We start from the raw sequence: 16,945 nt of genomic DNA on the forward strand, positions 1-16,945 counted from the left end.
TAAGCAATTTAGCGCTTTTCTACGTATGGGAAGATGCAAGAGTCTGGGCTCACTGAAACCATTCCTTTGATACGCACCTCAGCGATCTGGGGCCAGTATCCTATGTTTTCTCATCCCGAGTTTCCTCAGGTCTCACTGTGGGGAGTGGCTGCAATCCGATGGCTGCTAGATGGCAGGTTTTCTTTGTTTCCTTTCTAAGTTCCCTCAGGGCTCACCGGCTCACCCTCGGAGGTGGCTGCAATCGTTGATGACTATGACCGTTGATGACTATGACATCCTTTGTTTACTGACATGGCAGGCAATATTCCATTTCTCACAAGTAATTTTGAGAAGCTGGCATCATCACACTTTATCATGATTACTACTACCGCCAACACCACCAGCACTGGGCTGCTGTGCCTTCCTGGGAGAAGCCCTGCTACCACCAGGTTTGTTTTCAAAGATTGCACCGCGGGTCTCTTCTCTGGTCTTCTCTTCCACCCGCGTCAGCGTCTGGGCTAGCGCAGCAACCGCCTCACACCGGCTCCCTGGCTGCGATCAAAGTGGCTCAGGTCCCACCCCCAGCTCCGGGGCGGGGCTCCAGCTGCGAGGCCGGTCTTGGGTAACACCTTCGGGGTCGACAGGCGCTCTGGCGCATGCGCCGCCCTGCGCGCAGCCTCAGTCGGGGTGCGGCGGGCACTGGAGCGCGGTTGGCGCTTGGCCGGTGCGAAAGGCGGCAGAGCTTGAGGGAGGGGCGGGGTTCAGGCCCCTATCCCGGCCAGCGGCAGCTGCTGCAGTGGCTTGTTCGAGACTGGTCCTTGTGCGCTTACCGGCGCCTGCGGGTCCCCAGAGAGGCCGCTGTAGTGTTGGCGGCCACTGTTCTGATGCCGCCGCGCACTCGGTGAGGACGGCAGGGAGTCCTCGCCCTCCCACTGTATTAGGCCCGGAAACTGACTCAGAGTGGCTAGCGAGTGCCTCAAGACCGCAGAGGCGGCGGAGGAGGCACATCCACATCTGCTTCCTCCCTAAAAAACAATTCTGCCTAAACGTTGTGCCCGTCCCTGCAGTGAGCCAAAGGACATCGCTGTCAAGTATAACGTGGACTCTTTTCTCATGGGGCACTTGTATTTCTGGGATTCTTGGTGTCTCTTCGGGGGTCTGGGATCATAGTTCATAATGGTTAGTTCTGGGGCTGGTATGAACTGTCCAGCCTGTGTGTTTTCAGTGGTTCTGATTTGAATTTACTGAAGGACCCACCCAAGATTTGGGGGCACAGGGTGTTCCAAGATTTGGGGCGCTCATATAGGTTCCAACTAAAATGATTTTGTCCCTTACGTTCAGGTCCTGATTCCTAGGAACAAAGCCGATCTTGTGAGGTAAAGAGGAATCCCACCTGGAAGATGGCTCATATGAGTGGAGACCTTCCACCAGGGCTGCAGAACAGAGGAGGATCAAGGCCAAGAAAGAGCAGACCCTAGATTTGCACAGCCGATTGCACTATGTGATCCTTGTGCTCCGCAAGCCCCCGTCAGACTTTGAGAACCTGAGGTGTGAGCCAGGTTTCAGGAGAGGGAGCTGGGCTAAGGCAAGGGGCAAGTCTGCCCAGGAAATTATACTTCCGAGAGAGCGTAGTCTGGGGGAGAGAAATACCACCTACCACTAAGAAAACTTATCTCAGGCCTTCCTAACAGCCTTTGACTTCTTTCAGATTCTCTATTCTTTCCAGTGCCTGAGGGGGCCTCACCCTATGCCCTTTATCACACGTGACATTGAGAGACGTGGATGCTTCCTCCATCCTGACTTCACAGACACAGGAAGTAGTGAAGGAAAGAGCTTCCTGGACTACTTGTTTCTGCCTAGGAGGAAAGATGAAAACCACTGAGCCCAAGAGGATGAATGACCAGGTCATCCCATTCGTAGCAACCTAGCCAATAGTCAGATTTTCCGACATAGTTGTCAAACCCAGTTTCTATTAAAAGACTGAGAAACTACTGCCAAGGTAGTTCAGGACCAAAAGATGTTCTACAGGAGGACATTTTATCCCACTAGTGTGTGGAGCTTATAGGTAGGAGAATCCAGGATATGCAAGGCAGATCAGATCTCTTGTGATCTATTCTATCTTCTTCCAGCCCAACTTTGTAGTTCACTACATGTTTCCTCGATCCACAGAAAATGAACAGATCTCAGGTGGTTTGTTTATTTTTTCCCTCCTTTGTTTACAGTGTCTTACATGAGACTTTTTAGGGTTAGTAGGTTAGAATGGAAATACAGAAATAGATGAAAGTCAACTTCAGGGATAATATGCAGGAACACATCAGTATCAGGATAAAGTACTATGCAGATATATGCAGGTTATATGCTATTACTAGACTATTCTGTGCTATCGTTGACCAAATTTGTCTGATTTTTCTGATAGTCATAGAAAAAATGCAGATGTTCTTTATTACATGATTTTCATTGGCCCTTAAAGAAATCATCATGTGAATTCCTCATGAGGCATTAAGAATTCTTAAGAAGATGTTCCTTTCCTAATCTTCCTGTAGATATCATAGTAAATAATCTTTCAGTGATTATGGGAAATGGATGCAGCCAGCTGCCTGTAATTGCTCCTCAGGGGAAGCAGGACACTTTGTGCCAAAGGAGAACTCAGTCAACTGAGGTTTCCAGGGGCTCCTCACTGTGGTCTTGTAGACCTCTTCCTCATGGTCCCGCTTGATCCAGGCATAGAACCAGGGATATCTGCAAGAAAGAATGGATTATGTCACCTTCAGATAATCTCTAATATTATGTATAGATTGTGCAGCAGATAGATTAAAGTTGTATTTTCTGGCACACGCTTCCCCAGTGCCCTTTTACGTTTCAAACTGCATCACTTGTTGGATCTGTCTGGTAAGGGACACCGGTGACCTTATTATGACAAATGTCATTGATCTTATAGTATTTGCCTTAATTGAGCATTCTATCCAGTTGACACTCGTGTTCAGTCCCTCCTAGTAAGTGTTGATTGGTTTCTGGTCTCTTCCTCTGTGATGATTTCTTCTCTGTTTTCTCCATGGAGTCTTCTTCCTCTTCTTGCCTCTTATTACTGCTTCTCCCAAGGTGTCCATTATTGGTCCCCTATTGTCCTCACTCTCCTGGTCTTGCTGAGTGATCTCTTTTCCTGTCTGGGGATGCATCATTTGCTGGGATGCTTTCTGGCTCTCCAGCCCAGACCTCTCCCCTACCTTAGACCCAAATGGCCAACTCTCTGCTGGACATCTCTGTATAGCTCTTCTAAAGGCCCGTCATACTCTACAATCCAAAAGGAAGCTGTTATTAACAGCTCCCCCCACTTTCTCCTTTATTTCCCATCAAATGTTATCACCAGCCAGCCCATCATCCAGGTGAAAAACCCAGTATCTATTTCTAAGTGCTGTCCTTTACCTGCTACCCGCACATCCAGTCAGTGATCAAATCTTGTTACATTCAAGTTGTTAATATTTCTTTCTTTTTTTGAAATTGAAATAAAGTGCACACAAATCCTCGGGGTACAACTTGATGAATTTTTCATATGCGCTGCAGCTGGATAGCTATCACCCAGCTCAAGATAAAGGCCATTTTCTGTACCGCAGGAGGCTTCTTTTCTTTCCAAGACTGTACTTGCCCACTCATTCAAAGGTGATTATTATTTTGACTTCTGTTATCATATATTAGTGTTGTCTCATTTTAGACTTCATACAAATAGAATCACGTAATATATAATCTGTTACGTCTGACTCCTTTTACTCAACATTATGTTTGAGGTCATCCATGTGTAGCAGTAGTTTGTTTTTTTCCCCATGGTATGAATATACCAGTTTATCTATTGTGTTCTGAAAGGATATTTGGGTTGTTTACAATTCTGGCTTTTGTACACATTTTCACTTGAATCTGAGGGATAGAAACCTAGGAGTGGAATTGATGGGTCATAGCATGCATACATATGTTTAACCCTGATAGATCCAGCCAAACAGATTTTACAGAGTAGTTGTACTGCTTGATACTCCCGCCAGCGGTATGTGAGAGGTTCTCTTGTGCCATTGCCTTGTTAGCATTTGGTATTATTTGTGAGGTTTTCTTTTTATTTTTTCTTTTTTAGTATTTGGTGGGTGAGTGTAGTGGCATCTCATTGTGGTTTTAATTTGCATTTCTCAGATTGCTGATCATGCTGAGGATCTTTTCATGTTTTCTAACCATTTTGATACCTTTTTCTTTAAAACGTGTATTTGTTTTGTTTGTTAAAAAAATTGATAGTTTTTCTGTGCTGTATTAACTTGGATGTTTATTCTAGATATGAGTCCTTTGTCAGATATGTGTACTACAGATATCTTCTTTAAGTCTGAGACTTGTTCAGAATTTTAATTAAGTCCAGTTTATCAATATTTTCTTTAATGGTTAGTGCTCTTTGTGTCCTGTTTAAAAAAATTTTTGCCCATCCGGAAGCCATAAAGGAATTCTCTTATATTCTCATCTAAAAATTAGAATTGTTTTAGCTTTCACATTGAAGTCTATGATCTATTTTGAATTATTAGATACATATACATAAACATGTACATATCTTTTTTTGAGCTATGGCTAGTCAGTTCCCACAGTACCATTTATTGAAAAGACCTTCCTTTCCCCACAGAATTGCAGTGGTGTCTGTTAGAAATCAGGTGACCATATGTGTGTATCTCTTTTTGGATTCTTATTTCTGTTGCAGTTGCCTCTTTGTCTACCCTATGCTAGTACTGCCCTGCCTTATTATTTTAGCATTATAAAAAGTATTCATATCTGTGGATATAAGTTGTCCACTTTTGTTCTTCAAGATTTACTGTAAGTACTTTAAGTCCTTTGTATTTCTTTTTTTTTTTTTTTTTTTTTTTGCGGTATGCGGGCCTCTCACTGTTGTGGCCTCCCCCGTTGCGGAGCACAGGCTCCGGACGCGCAGGCTCAGCGGCCATGGCTCACGGGCCCAGCCGCTCCGCGGCATATGGGATCCTCCCAGACCGGGGCACGAACCCGTATCCCCTGCATCGGCAGGCGGACTCTTAACCACTGCGCCACCAGGGAGGCCCAGTATTTCTTTTTTTAAAATTAATTAATTAATTAATTTGGTTGCACTGGGTCTTAGTTGCGGCAGGCGGGCTCCTTAGTTGCGGCTCGCCATCTCCTAAGTTGTGGCACACGGGCTCCTTAGTTGCAGCAGGCAGCCTCCTTAGTTGCAGCTCCAGGGGCCCTTAGTTGAGGCTCGGCACCTCCTTAATTGTGGCACATGGGCTCCTTAGTTGTGGCATGCGAACTCTTAGTTGCAGTGTGCATGTGGGATCTAGTTCCCTGACCAGGGAATGAACCCAGGCTCCTGGCATTGGGAGCGCAGAGTCTTATCCACTGCGCCCCCAGGGAAGTCCCAGTCCTTTGTATTTCTGTATAAACTTTAAAATCATCTTGTCAACACCCTGCCCCCCTTCCCACCCCTGCCCTGGGAATCTGCTGGAATTTGGTATTGCACTGGATCTATAGATTGATTTGGGAGTTAGGTTATATTAATATTGACTTGAATTTTCAATTCATCAACTCATGAACATGGCATTTCTCTTCATTTACTTAGGTTTCCTTTAATTTTTCTCAGGAATGTTTGATAATTTCCATGTGTACATCTTTTACTTCTTTTGTTAGATTTGTTCTTAGGTAGTTGAAAATTTTTCTCCCTATTTTGGCGTTGCTAGTATATATAGTCAATTTTTGTATTTTGAACTTGTTTTCAGTGACCTTACCATTTATTAACTCTAATATTTTATCTGTAGGTTATTTTGGAGTTTCCTTCCACACAATTATGTTACATGGATGTTTCTTACTTTTTTCCCATTTAAAAACTTTAATTTCTTTTTCTTTATTGCTGTGGCTAGGAGCTACCATGGAATAGAATAGTACATACTTGTTTTCATCCAGTCTCAAGGGAAGCTTTTCGATATTTTATCATTTAGGATGATACTTGCTGTAACAGTTTTGGTAGACGTTCTTGGGGAAGTTTCATTCTACTCCTGGTTTGCTGAAAGTTTTTATCATCCAATGGTGTTGAATTTAATTATTGAGTTGATTGTATGGTTTTCTCCTTTATTCTTTGAATGGATTGATATTAACATACTGATTGATGTAATTCTATTAATGTTTTGATTTTCAAGTGTTAAACCAGCCTATTTTTCCAGGAAAAATTCCCACTTGGTCTTGATATTCTGTCATCTTTTTTTTCTTTTTCTTTTTTTTTTTGCGGTACGCGGGCCTCTCACTGTTGTGGCCTCTCCCGCCGTGGAGCACAGGCTCTGGACACGCAGGCTCAGCAGCCATGGCCTACGGGCCCAGCCACTCCGTGTCATGTGGGATTCTCCCGAACCGGGGCACAAACCCGTGTCCCCTGCATTGGCAGGTGGACTCTCAACCACTGCGCCACCAGGGAAGCCCAGGGGTTACTCTTTTTTTTTTTTTTTTTGCGGTACGCGGGCTTCTCACTGTTGTGGCCTCTCCCGTTGTGGAGCACAGGCTCCGGATGCACAGGCTCAGCGGCCATGGCTCACGGGCCCAGCCGCTCCATGGCATGTGGGATCTTCCCGGACCGGGGCACGAACCCGCATCCTCTGCATCGGCAGGCAGACTCTCAACCACTGCGCCACCAGGGAAGCCCCAAGGGGTTACTCTTGATTGCGGTGTGCAGGCTTCTCTTGTTGCAGAGCACGGGCTCTAGGCATGCAGGCTTCAGTAGTTGTGGCTTGTGGGCTCAGTAGTTGTGGCTCACGGGCTCTAGAATGCAGGCTCAGTAGTTGTGGCGCACGGGCTTAGTTGCTCCGTGCCATGTGGGATCTTCCTGGACCAGAGATCGAACCCGTGTCCCCTGCATTGGCAGGTGGATTCTTAACTGCTACGCCACCAGGGAAGTCCCCCTTATTTGTTCTTTCTTTCTTTCTTTAGCTTTCATTGAATATAGTTGAGAATTTAGAATTTTTATTTTCTGCCTTTAATTGAAAAGGGCAGAAAATTGACATAAGAAGACTTTCCACAATTATTAGACAAATCAGAAGATGAGTGTAAAGAGATAGGGAGAATTACTCTAGATTCTAATAACGGTGACTGATTGTATAAGTGAAATTCAGACTAAGTTTTTTTTTTAAATTTTATTTATTTATTTATTTATGGCTGCATTGGGTCTTCATTGCTGCACGCGGGCTTTCTCTAGGTATGGCGACTGGGGGCTACTCTTCATTGTGGCACACGGCCTCCTCATTGCGGTGGCTTCTCTTGTTGCAGAGCACAGGCTCTAGGCACATGGGCTTCAGTAGTTGTGGCACGTAGGCTTCAGTAGTTGTGGCTTGCAGGCTCTAGAGTGTAGGCTCAGTAGTTGTGGTGCACAGGCTTAGTTGCTCCGCAGCATGTGGGACCTTCCTGGACCAGGGCTCAAACCTGTGTCCCCTGCATTGGCACGCAGGTTCTTAGCCACTGCACCACCAGGGAAGTCCCCAGACTGTAAGTTTTAGATGATATGCTAGATGAATAAAGATGTGCCTCTGATCCTGTTGTAAGAATAGCCTGAATGTATACTTCATTTAGGCACTACTATTCATTGTGAATCCCCATGAGAATGCAAATATAGCCTAGGCAATAGTTTTCCTTTTAACTCTAATGAAAATGAGTACTTTCTGAAATTTAATTTGGTGGCATTATGTGGAATAGAAGAAAGGAGGATGAGGTTGTAAGCATGTACATTAGTGAGGCTCTTGCTTCGATAATGACTAGGCCCTGATTTAATTGTTCCAAGTCTAATTGTTCCTTGATATCTCCCCTTACCATCATTGTCTATTAATTTTCCTTGTGATTCTACTTAATATTTGTTGAGTTGTTGGGCTGATTCTATTACCTGTGCTGTTCCCCACCCCAAGAGTAAGCAGTCATTCAAACATTTTAAATTTATTGTTTGTGTTTATTTCAAATTCCCTATTCTTGAATGTCACATTTAAAACAAATTGAGGTATAATTGGCATACAACATTTTAGTGTCAGATGTACAATGTAGTGATTTGATATTTGTATATATTGCAAAATGATCACCACAATAAACATTTTTGAAGTGTCAAATTATTGCATTTTGTTGCCAGATTCCCCATTTTTCACTACTGCAAGTTATTTATTTATTTTTAAAACCTAGAGGAGCAAGGCAGTATGCCCTTGAGATTACTTTCATAGCAAATGACTGGGCTAGAATAAGACATATGAATATGTCTTCTCTTCATAAGAAATATATTAACATATATAAACTATGGTAAATTATTTTCATTTCTATACTTCTGCATAGTTGACCTGATGGAGAAGAGCCAGGAAAAGGAAGACCAGCATTGGTGGAAAGTTGATTTTGTCAACAACAAAACACCAACTAAAGAGAGAAATAGTGTACTAGGAAAAGCATTTTCTCTGGATACAAACTCTATTTTATCAAGAAAAACACCTGATAAATATGATTCATATGGAATGAATTTGGATTCTCTTTCAGAATTAATCATTAGTAATAGACACTCCTTTGTAAGGCAGCTTGATGAGTTTAATACACATGGGAAATTACTCCTTTGTACAAAGCACAGGTCATTCTAGAGAGAAATCTTTAGAATATGATAGAACTGGAAAAGCCATTAGTCAAAATGAGGACATATTCCAGCATCAAGATACTCAAACTCTGAAGCTTTCTTCTGAAATAGTGAATGTGGGAAAGCCTTCAATGAGGGGGCAACTTTCATTACCCATAAGAGAGCAAGCTCATGGGAGAAGCCCTATGGATGTAATGAACATGTCAAAGCCTTTTCTGATAGACCAACATTCACTGTTCATCAGGGAACTCATACAAGGGAGAACCACTATGAATTGAATGACTGTGGGAGGTGGTCTGTTGGTTAGAAGTCAACTTTAAATAAGCACTATGGAGTTATCATGGGGAAGAGATACTATGAGTGTATTGAAAGTGAATAGTTTCAGAAAGAAGTCACTCCTTCAGCGAATTTATAAAGGAGAGAAAACCTTTAACTGTTATGAAGATTGGGAAGTATTCTGCAAGAACCCAAATTTCATGCAGCATCAAGAAACACATATAGGGAAAGAAGTCTATAAAATTAATCAGTGTGCTACTGCATTTTACGAGAAGCCAAAGCTTCCTACATATCAGAAAACAGATGTAAGAGAAAAACTCTATGAATGTAGTGAACGTGGGAAAACCTTCAGCCATAAGTCATCTCTCATCCTACATTAGAGGATACACAGAGGGGAGAAATGCTATGAATGCACCAAATGTGGGAAAACCTTTGGGTATAGGTCAGGCCTCGCAGTACATCAGAGAACACACACAGGGGAGAAACCTTATGAATGTAATGAATGTGGAAAAAATTTCTGTGAGAAGTCAAATCTCCATGTACATCAGCGAACATACAGAGGGGAGAAACCCTATGAGTGTAATGAATGTCAGAAAGCCTTCAATGGTAGGTCAGCTCTCACAGTACATAAGGGAATACATACTGGGGAGAAACCCTATGAATGTAAGGAATTTCTCCCAGAAGCCAAACTTCATTGATCATCAGAGGACTCACACAGGAGAGAAATATATTTCTCATAGGGGAGAAACCCTATGAATGTAACCAATGTGGGAAAACCTTCTACCAGAGTCATTCCTCACAACACATCAGAGAACACACTAGGGAGAAACAGTACAGGTGTAATGGAACCTTTCACCAGCATCTCGATTTCAGTAAACAACAGAGAAACAGCACTAAGAAGAAACCCCTGTCAACATCCTGAAACCTTCACCCTCTTGTTGGACTCATTGCATAGCAGAAACAACCTGGGGCTGAGGTGGGGGACTCAGTATATATGAGAAATCTTTTGCCTAGAAGTGACATTTCATTGAGTAGCAAATAATTAATATTTGATAACTTTATTAATATTTTGAAGATGTTACAGTGTCAAAAAATTTAAAAAGGAGGCCTTTTCTTTTGCAGAAAATGTATAAGTATGCTATGTAGAGAAACTTTTCATGATAGGTTTCCTTATTGGAATGCAGCATTTAGTAGGAAGTATATATATATTTGCTTAATAACTCATAAAGTTTTTATTTCATAATTTTAATATGAATATGAAATGTATAAATTGTCCCATACTTAATACCTATGTAATTTTTTGTTTTAATTGAAATTTTTATTGAGATAATTGTAGATTGTAAGATGCAGTTGTAAGAAGTAATACAGAGAGACCTCATGTACCCTGTACCCAGTTTCCCCCAGTGGTGACATCTTATAAAAATATAGTACAAATATCAGCCAGGATAATGACATTATTGATATAATCCACCAATTCAGAATTTCTCAATTTTATTTGTACTCATTTATGTGTAGGTATATTTAGTTCTGTGCAATTTTATCACATGTGTAGGTTTATGTATCCACCATTAGCTGTGGCATCTGTTGACTGTGGTATCTATGACCACAGATATTTCATGATATTCAGGGGTTATTAGTTTCTCCGGTATTATAATTATGTTTTTCAAAAGAGTCTCTATATTTTATTTTATTTTATTTATTTATTTATTAGTTTCTGCTTTATAACAAAGTGAATCAGTCATACATATACATCTGTTCCCACATCCCTTCCCTCATGCATCTCCCTCCCTCCCACCCTCCCCATGCCACCCCTCCAGGCGGTCACAAAGCACCGAGCTGATCTCCCTGTGCTCTGCGGCTGCTTCCCACTATCTATCTACCTTACGTTTGGTAGTGTATATATGTCCATGCCTCTCTTTCGCTTTGTCACAGCTTACCCTTCCCCCTCCCCATATCCTCAAGTACATTCTCAAGTAGGTCTGTGTCTTTAGTCCCGTTTTACCCCTCGGTTCTTCATGACATTTTTTCTTAAATTCCATATATATGTGTTAGCATACGGTATTTGTCTTTCTCTTTCTGACTTACTTCACTCTGTATGACAGACTCTAGGTCTATCCACCTCATTACAAATAGCTCAGTTTCGTTTCTTTTTATGGCTGAGTAATATTCCATTGTATATATGTGCCACATCTTCTTTATCCCTTCATCCGATGATGGACACTTAGGTTGTTTCCAGCTCCGGGCTATTGTGAATAGAGCTGCAATGAACATTTTGGTACATGTCTCTTTTTGAATTATGGTTTTCTCAGGGTATATGCCTAGTAGTGGGATTCCTGGGTCATATGGTAGTTCTATTTTTAGTTTTTTAAGGAACCTCCATACTGTTCTCCATAGTGGCTCTATCAATTCACATTCCCACCAGCAGTGCAAGAGTGTTCCCTTTTCTCCACACCCTCTCCAGCATTTATTGTTTCTAGATTTCTTGATGATGACCATTCTGACTGGTGTGAGATGATATCTCATTGTAGTTTTGATTTGTATTTCTCTAATGAGTAAAGATGTTGAGCATCCTTTCATGTGTTTGTTGGCAGTCTGTATATCTTCTTTGGAGAAATGCCTATTTAAGTCTTCTGCCCATTTTTGGATTGGGTTGTTTGTTTTTTTGCTGTTGAGCTGCATGAGCTGTTTATAAATTTTGGAGGTTAATCCTTTGTCAGTTGCTTCATTTGCAAATATTTTCTCCCATTCTGCGGGTTGTCTTTTGGTCTTGTTTATGGTTTCCTTTGCTGTGCAAAAGCTTTGAAGTTTCATTAGGTCCCATTTGTTTATCTTTGTTTTTATTTCCATTTCTCTAGGAGGTGGGTCCAAAAGGATCTTGCTGTGATTTATGTCATAGAGTGTTCTGCCTATGTTTTCCTCTAAGAGTTTGATAGTTTCTGGCCTTACATTTAGGTCTTTAATCCATTTTGAGTTTATTTTTGTGTATGGTGTTAGGGAATGATCTAATCTCATACTTTTACATGTCCCTGTCCAGTTTTCCCAGCACCACTTATTGAAGAGGCTGTCCTTTCTCCACTGTACATTCCTGCCTCCTTTATCAAAGATAAGTTGACCATATGTGCGTGGGTTTATCTCTGGGCTTTCTATCCTGTTCCATTGATCTATCTTTCTGTTTTTGTGCCAGTACCACACTGTCTTGATTACTGTAGCTTTGTAGTATAGTCTGAAGTCAGGGAGCCTGATTCCTCCAGCTCCGTTTTTCGTTCTCAAGATTGCTTTGGCTATTCGGTGTCTTTTGTTTTTCCAAACAAATTTTGAAATTTTTTGTTCTAGTTGTGTGAAAAATGCCAATGGTAGTTTGATACGGATTGCATTGAATCTGTAGATTGCTTCGGGTAGTAGAGTCATTTTCACAATATTGATTCTTCCAATCCAGGAGCATGGTATATCTCTCCATCTATTTGTATCATCTTTAATTTCTTTCATCAGTGTCTTATACTTTTCTGCATACAGGTCTTTTGTCTCCTTAGGTAGGTTTATTCCTAGATATTTTATTCTTTTTGTTGCAATGGTAAATGGGAGTGTTTTCTTGATTTCACTTGCAGATTTTTCATCATGAGTGTACAGGAATGCCAGAGATTTCTGTGCATTAATTTTGTATCCTGCTACTTTACCAAATTCATTGATTAGCTCTAGTAGTTTTCTGGTAGCATCTTTAGGATCCTCTATGTATAGTATCATGTCATCTGCAAACAGTGACAGCTTTACTTCTTCTTTTCCAATTTGGATTCCTTTTATTTCCTTTTCTTCTCTGATTGCTGTGGCTAAAACTTCCAAAACTATGTTGAATAAGAGTGGTGAGAGTGGGCAACCTTGTCTTGTTCCTGATCTTAGTGGAAATGGTTTCAGATTTCACCATTGAGGACGATGCTGGCTGTGGGTTTGTCATATATGGCCTTTATTATGTTGAGGAAAGTTCCCTCTATACCTACTTTCTGCAGGGTTTTTATCATAAATGGGTGTTGAATTTTGTCGAAAGCTTTCTCTGCATCTATTGAGATGATCATATGGATTTTCTCCTTCAGTTTTTTAATATGGTGTATCACGTTGATTGATTTGCATATATTGAAGAATCCTTGCATTCCTGGAATAAACCCCACTTGATCATGGTGTATGATCCTTTTAATGTGCTGTTGGATTCTGTTTGCTAGTATTTTGTTGAGGATTTTTGCATCTATGTTCATCAGTGATATTGGCCTGTAGTTTTCTTTCTTTGTGACATCCTTGTCTGGTTTTGGTATCAAGGTGATGGTGGCCTCGTAGAATGAGTTTGGGAGTGTTCCTCCCTCTGCTATAATTTGGAAGAGTTTGAGAAGGATAGGTGTTAGCTCTTCTCTAAATGCTTGATAGAATTCGCCTGTGAAACCATCTGGTTCTGGGCTTTTGTTTGTTGGAAGATTTTTTATCAGAGTTTCAATTTCAGTGCTTGTGATTGGTCTGTTCATATTTTCTGTTTCTTCCTGATTCAGTCTTGGCATGTTGTGCATTTCTAAGAATTTGTCCATTTCTTCCAGGTTGTCCATTTTATTGGCATAGAGTTGCTTGTAGTAATCTCTCATGATCTTGTGTATTTATGCAGTGTCAGTTGTTACTTCTCCTTTTTCATTTCTAATTCTGTTGATTTGAGTCTTCTCCCTTTTTTTTCTTGATGAGTCTGGCTAATGGTTTGTCAATTTTGTTTATCTTCTCAAAGAACCAGCTTTTAGTTTTATTGATCTTTGCTATCATTTCCTTCATTTCTTTTTCATTTATTTCTGATCTCATCTTCATGATTTCTTTCCTTCTGCTAACTTTGGGGTTTTTTGTTCTTCTTTCTCTAATTGCTTTAGGTGCAAGGTCAGGTTGTTTACTCGAGATGTTTCCTGTTTCTTAAGGTGGGATTGTATTGCTATAAACTTCCCCCTTAGAACTGCTTTTGCTGCGTCCCATAGGTTTTGCGTCGTCGCATCTCCATTGTCATTTGTTTCTAGGTATTTTTAAATTTCCTCTTTGATTTCTTCAGTGATCACTTCGTTATTGAGTAGTGTATTGTTTAGCCTCCATGTGTTTGTATTTTTTACAGATATTTTCCTGTAATTGATGTCTAGTCTCATAGCATTGTGGTCGGAAAAGATACTTGATACAATTTCAATTTTCTTAAATTTACCAAGGCTTGATTTGTGACCCAAGATATGATCTATCCTGGAGAATGTTCCATAAGCACTTGAGAAAAATGTGTATTCTGTTGTTTTTGGATGGAATGTCCTATAAATATCAATTAAGTCCATCTTGTTTAATGTATCATTTAAAGCTTGTGTTTCCTTATTTATTTTCATTTTGGATGATCTGTCCATTGGTGAAAGTGGGGTGCTAAAGTCCCCTACTATGAATGTGTGACTGTCGATTTCCCCTTTTATGGCTGTTAGTATTTGCCTTATGTATTGAGGTGCTCCTATGTTGGGTGCATAAATATTTACAATTGTTATATCTTCTTCTTGGATCGATCCCTTTATTGTTATGTAGTGTCCTTCTTTGTCTCTTCTAATAGTCTTTATTTTAAAGTCTATTTTGTCTGATATAAGAATTGCTACTCCAGCTTTCTTTTGATTTCCATTTGCATGGAATATCTTTTTCCATCCCCTTACTTTCAATCTGTATGTGTCTCTAGGTCTGAAGTGGGTCTCTTATAGACATCATATATATGGGTATTGTTTTTGTATCCATTCAGCCACTCTGTGTCTTTTGGTGGGAGCATTTAGTCCATTTACATTTAAGGTAATTATTGATATGTATGTTCCTATTCCCATTTCCTTAATTGCTCTGGGTTTGTTATTGTAGGTATATTCCTTCTGTTGTGTTTCTTGCCTAGAGAAGTTCCTTTAGCATTTGTTGTAAAGCTGGTTTGGTGGTGCTGAACTCTCTCAGCTTTTGCTTATCTGTAAACCTTTTAATTTCTCCATCAAATTTGAATGAGATCCTTGCTGGGTAGAGTAATCTTGGTTGCAGGTTTCTCTCCTTCATCACTTTAATTATGTCCTGCCACTCCCTTCTGGCTTGTAGAGTTTCTGCTGAGAGATCAGCTGTTAACCTGATGGGGGTTCCCTTGTGTGTTATTTGTTGTTTTTGCCTTGCTGCTTTTAATATGATTTCTTTGTGTTTAATTTTTGACAGTTTGATTAATATGTGTCTTGGCGTATTTCTCCTTGGATTTATTCTGTATGGGACTCTCTGTGCCTCCTGGACTTGATTAACTCTTTCCTTTCCCATATTAGGGAAGTTTTCAACTATAATCTCTTCAAATATTTTCTCAGTCCCTTTCTTTTTCTCTTCTTCTTCTGGATCCCCTATAATTCGAATGTTGGTGCGTTTAATGTTGTCCCAGAGGTCTCTGAGACTGTCCTCTGTTCTTTTCATTCTTTTTTCTTTATTTTGCTGTGCAGCAGTTATTTCCACTATTTTATCTTCCACCTCACTTATCCGTTCTTCTGCCTCAGTTATTCTGCTATTGATCCCATCTAGAGTATTTTTCATTTCATCTATTGTGTTTTTAATCGATGCTTGATTCATCTTTAGTTCTTCTAGGTCCTTGTTAACTGTTTCTTGCATTTTGTCTATTCTATTTCCAAGAGTTTGGATCTTGGAAATAGAATCTTGGATCATATTTACTATCATTATTCTGAATTCTTTTTCAGGTAGACTGCCTATTACCTCTTCATTTGTTAGGTCTGGTAGGTTTTTATCTTGCTCCTTCACCTGCTGTGTGTTTTTCTGTCTTCTCATTTTGCTTATCTTACTGTGTTTGGGGTCTCCTTTTTGCAGGCTGCAGATTCGTAGTTCCCGTTGTTTTTGGTGTCTGTCCCCAGTGGCTAAGGTTGTTTCAGTAGGTTGTTTAGGCTTCCTGGTGGGGGGGGACTAGTGCCTGTCTTCTGGTGGTTGAGGCTCGATCTTGTCTTTCTGGTGGACAGGTCCACGTCTGGTGGTGTGTTTTGGGGTGCCTGTGGCCTTATTATGTTTTTAGGCAGCCTCTGTGCTAATGGGTGGGGTTGTGTTCCTGCCTTGCTAGTTGCTCGGCATAGGGTGACCAGCACTGTAGCTTGCTGGTCGTTGACTGAAGCTGGGTGCTGGTGTTGAGATGGAGATCTCTGGGAGATTTTCGCTGCTTGATATTATGTGGAGTTGGGAGGTCTCTTTTGGACCCGTGTCCTGAAGTTGACTCTCCCACTTCAGAGGCACAGCACTGACTCCTGGCTGCAGCACCAAGAGCCTTTCATCTACCCGGGTCAGAATAAAAGGGAGGAAAAGTAGAAAGAAAGAATTAGTAGAAGAAAGAAAGAGAGAGAGAAAGAAAGGAAGAAAGAAAGGAAGGAATGAAGGAAGGAAGAAAGAAAGAAAGGGAGGGAGGGAGGAAGGAAAGAAAGAGGAAGAAGGAAAAGAGGGGCGGAGGGAGGGAGGGAGGAAGGGAAGGTAGGAAAAAATGAAAGAGCAGGTAAAGTAAAATAGAATAAAGTATAAAATATAGTAGCGTTATTAAAATTAAAAAGTAATTATTGAAAAAAAAAAACGGACAGATAGAACCCTGGGACATATGGTGGAAGCAAAGCTATACAGAGAAAATCTCACACAGAAGGATACACATACACATTCACAAAAAGAGAGCAGGGGGGAAAATCGAAAATCTTGCTCTCCAAGTCCACCTCCTCAATTTGGAATAATTCGTTGTAAAAAGAGGAAAAGGGGGAAAAGTCTGAAATCTTGCTCTCTAAGTCCACTTCCTTAATTTGGGATAATTCGTTGTAAAAAGAGGAAAAGGGGAGAAAGTCTTAAATCTTGTCCTCAAAGTCCACTTCCTCAATTTGGGATGATTCGCTGTCCATTTATGCACTCCACAGACGCAGGGCATATCAAGTGGACCGTGGAGCTTTAATCCGCTGCCTCCGAGGCTGCACAGAGAGATTTCCCTATCTCTTCTCTGCTCTCACAGCTCCTGGGTCTGAGCCTTGGACCTGGCCCCGCCTCTGCGCGTAG

The 16,945-nt window shown here is 41.0% G+C and overlaps 1 pseudogene; it reads left to right on the forward strand.

Annotated features, from left to right (window-relative positions):
- The first annotated feature begins 8,961 nt into the window (after positions 1–8,961).
- LOC132487981 (zinc finger protein 248-like) lies at positions 8,962–9,579 on the forward strand (annotated as a pseudogene).
- Positions 9,580–16,945: the final 7,366 nt, after the last annotated feature.

Source organism: Mesoplodon densirostris, chromosome 1 (genome assembly GCF_025265405.1).
Source record: "Mesoplodon densirostris isolate mMesDen1 chromosome 1, mMesDen1 primary haplotype, whole genome shotgun sequence".
Classification (NCBI taxonomy): Eukaryota; Metazoa; Chordata; class Mammalia; order Artiodactyla; family Ziphiidae; genus Mesoplodon; species Mesoplodon densirostris.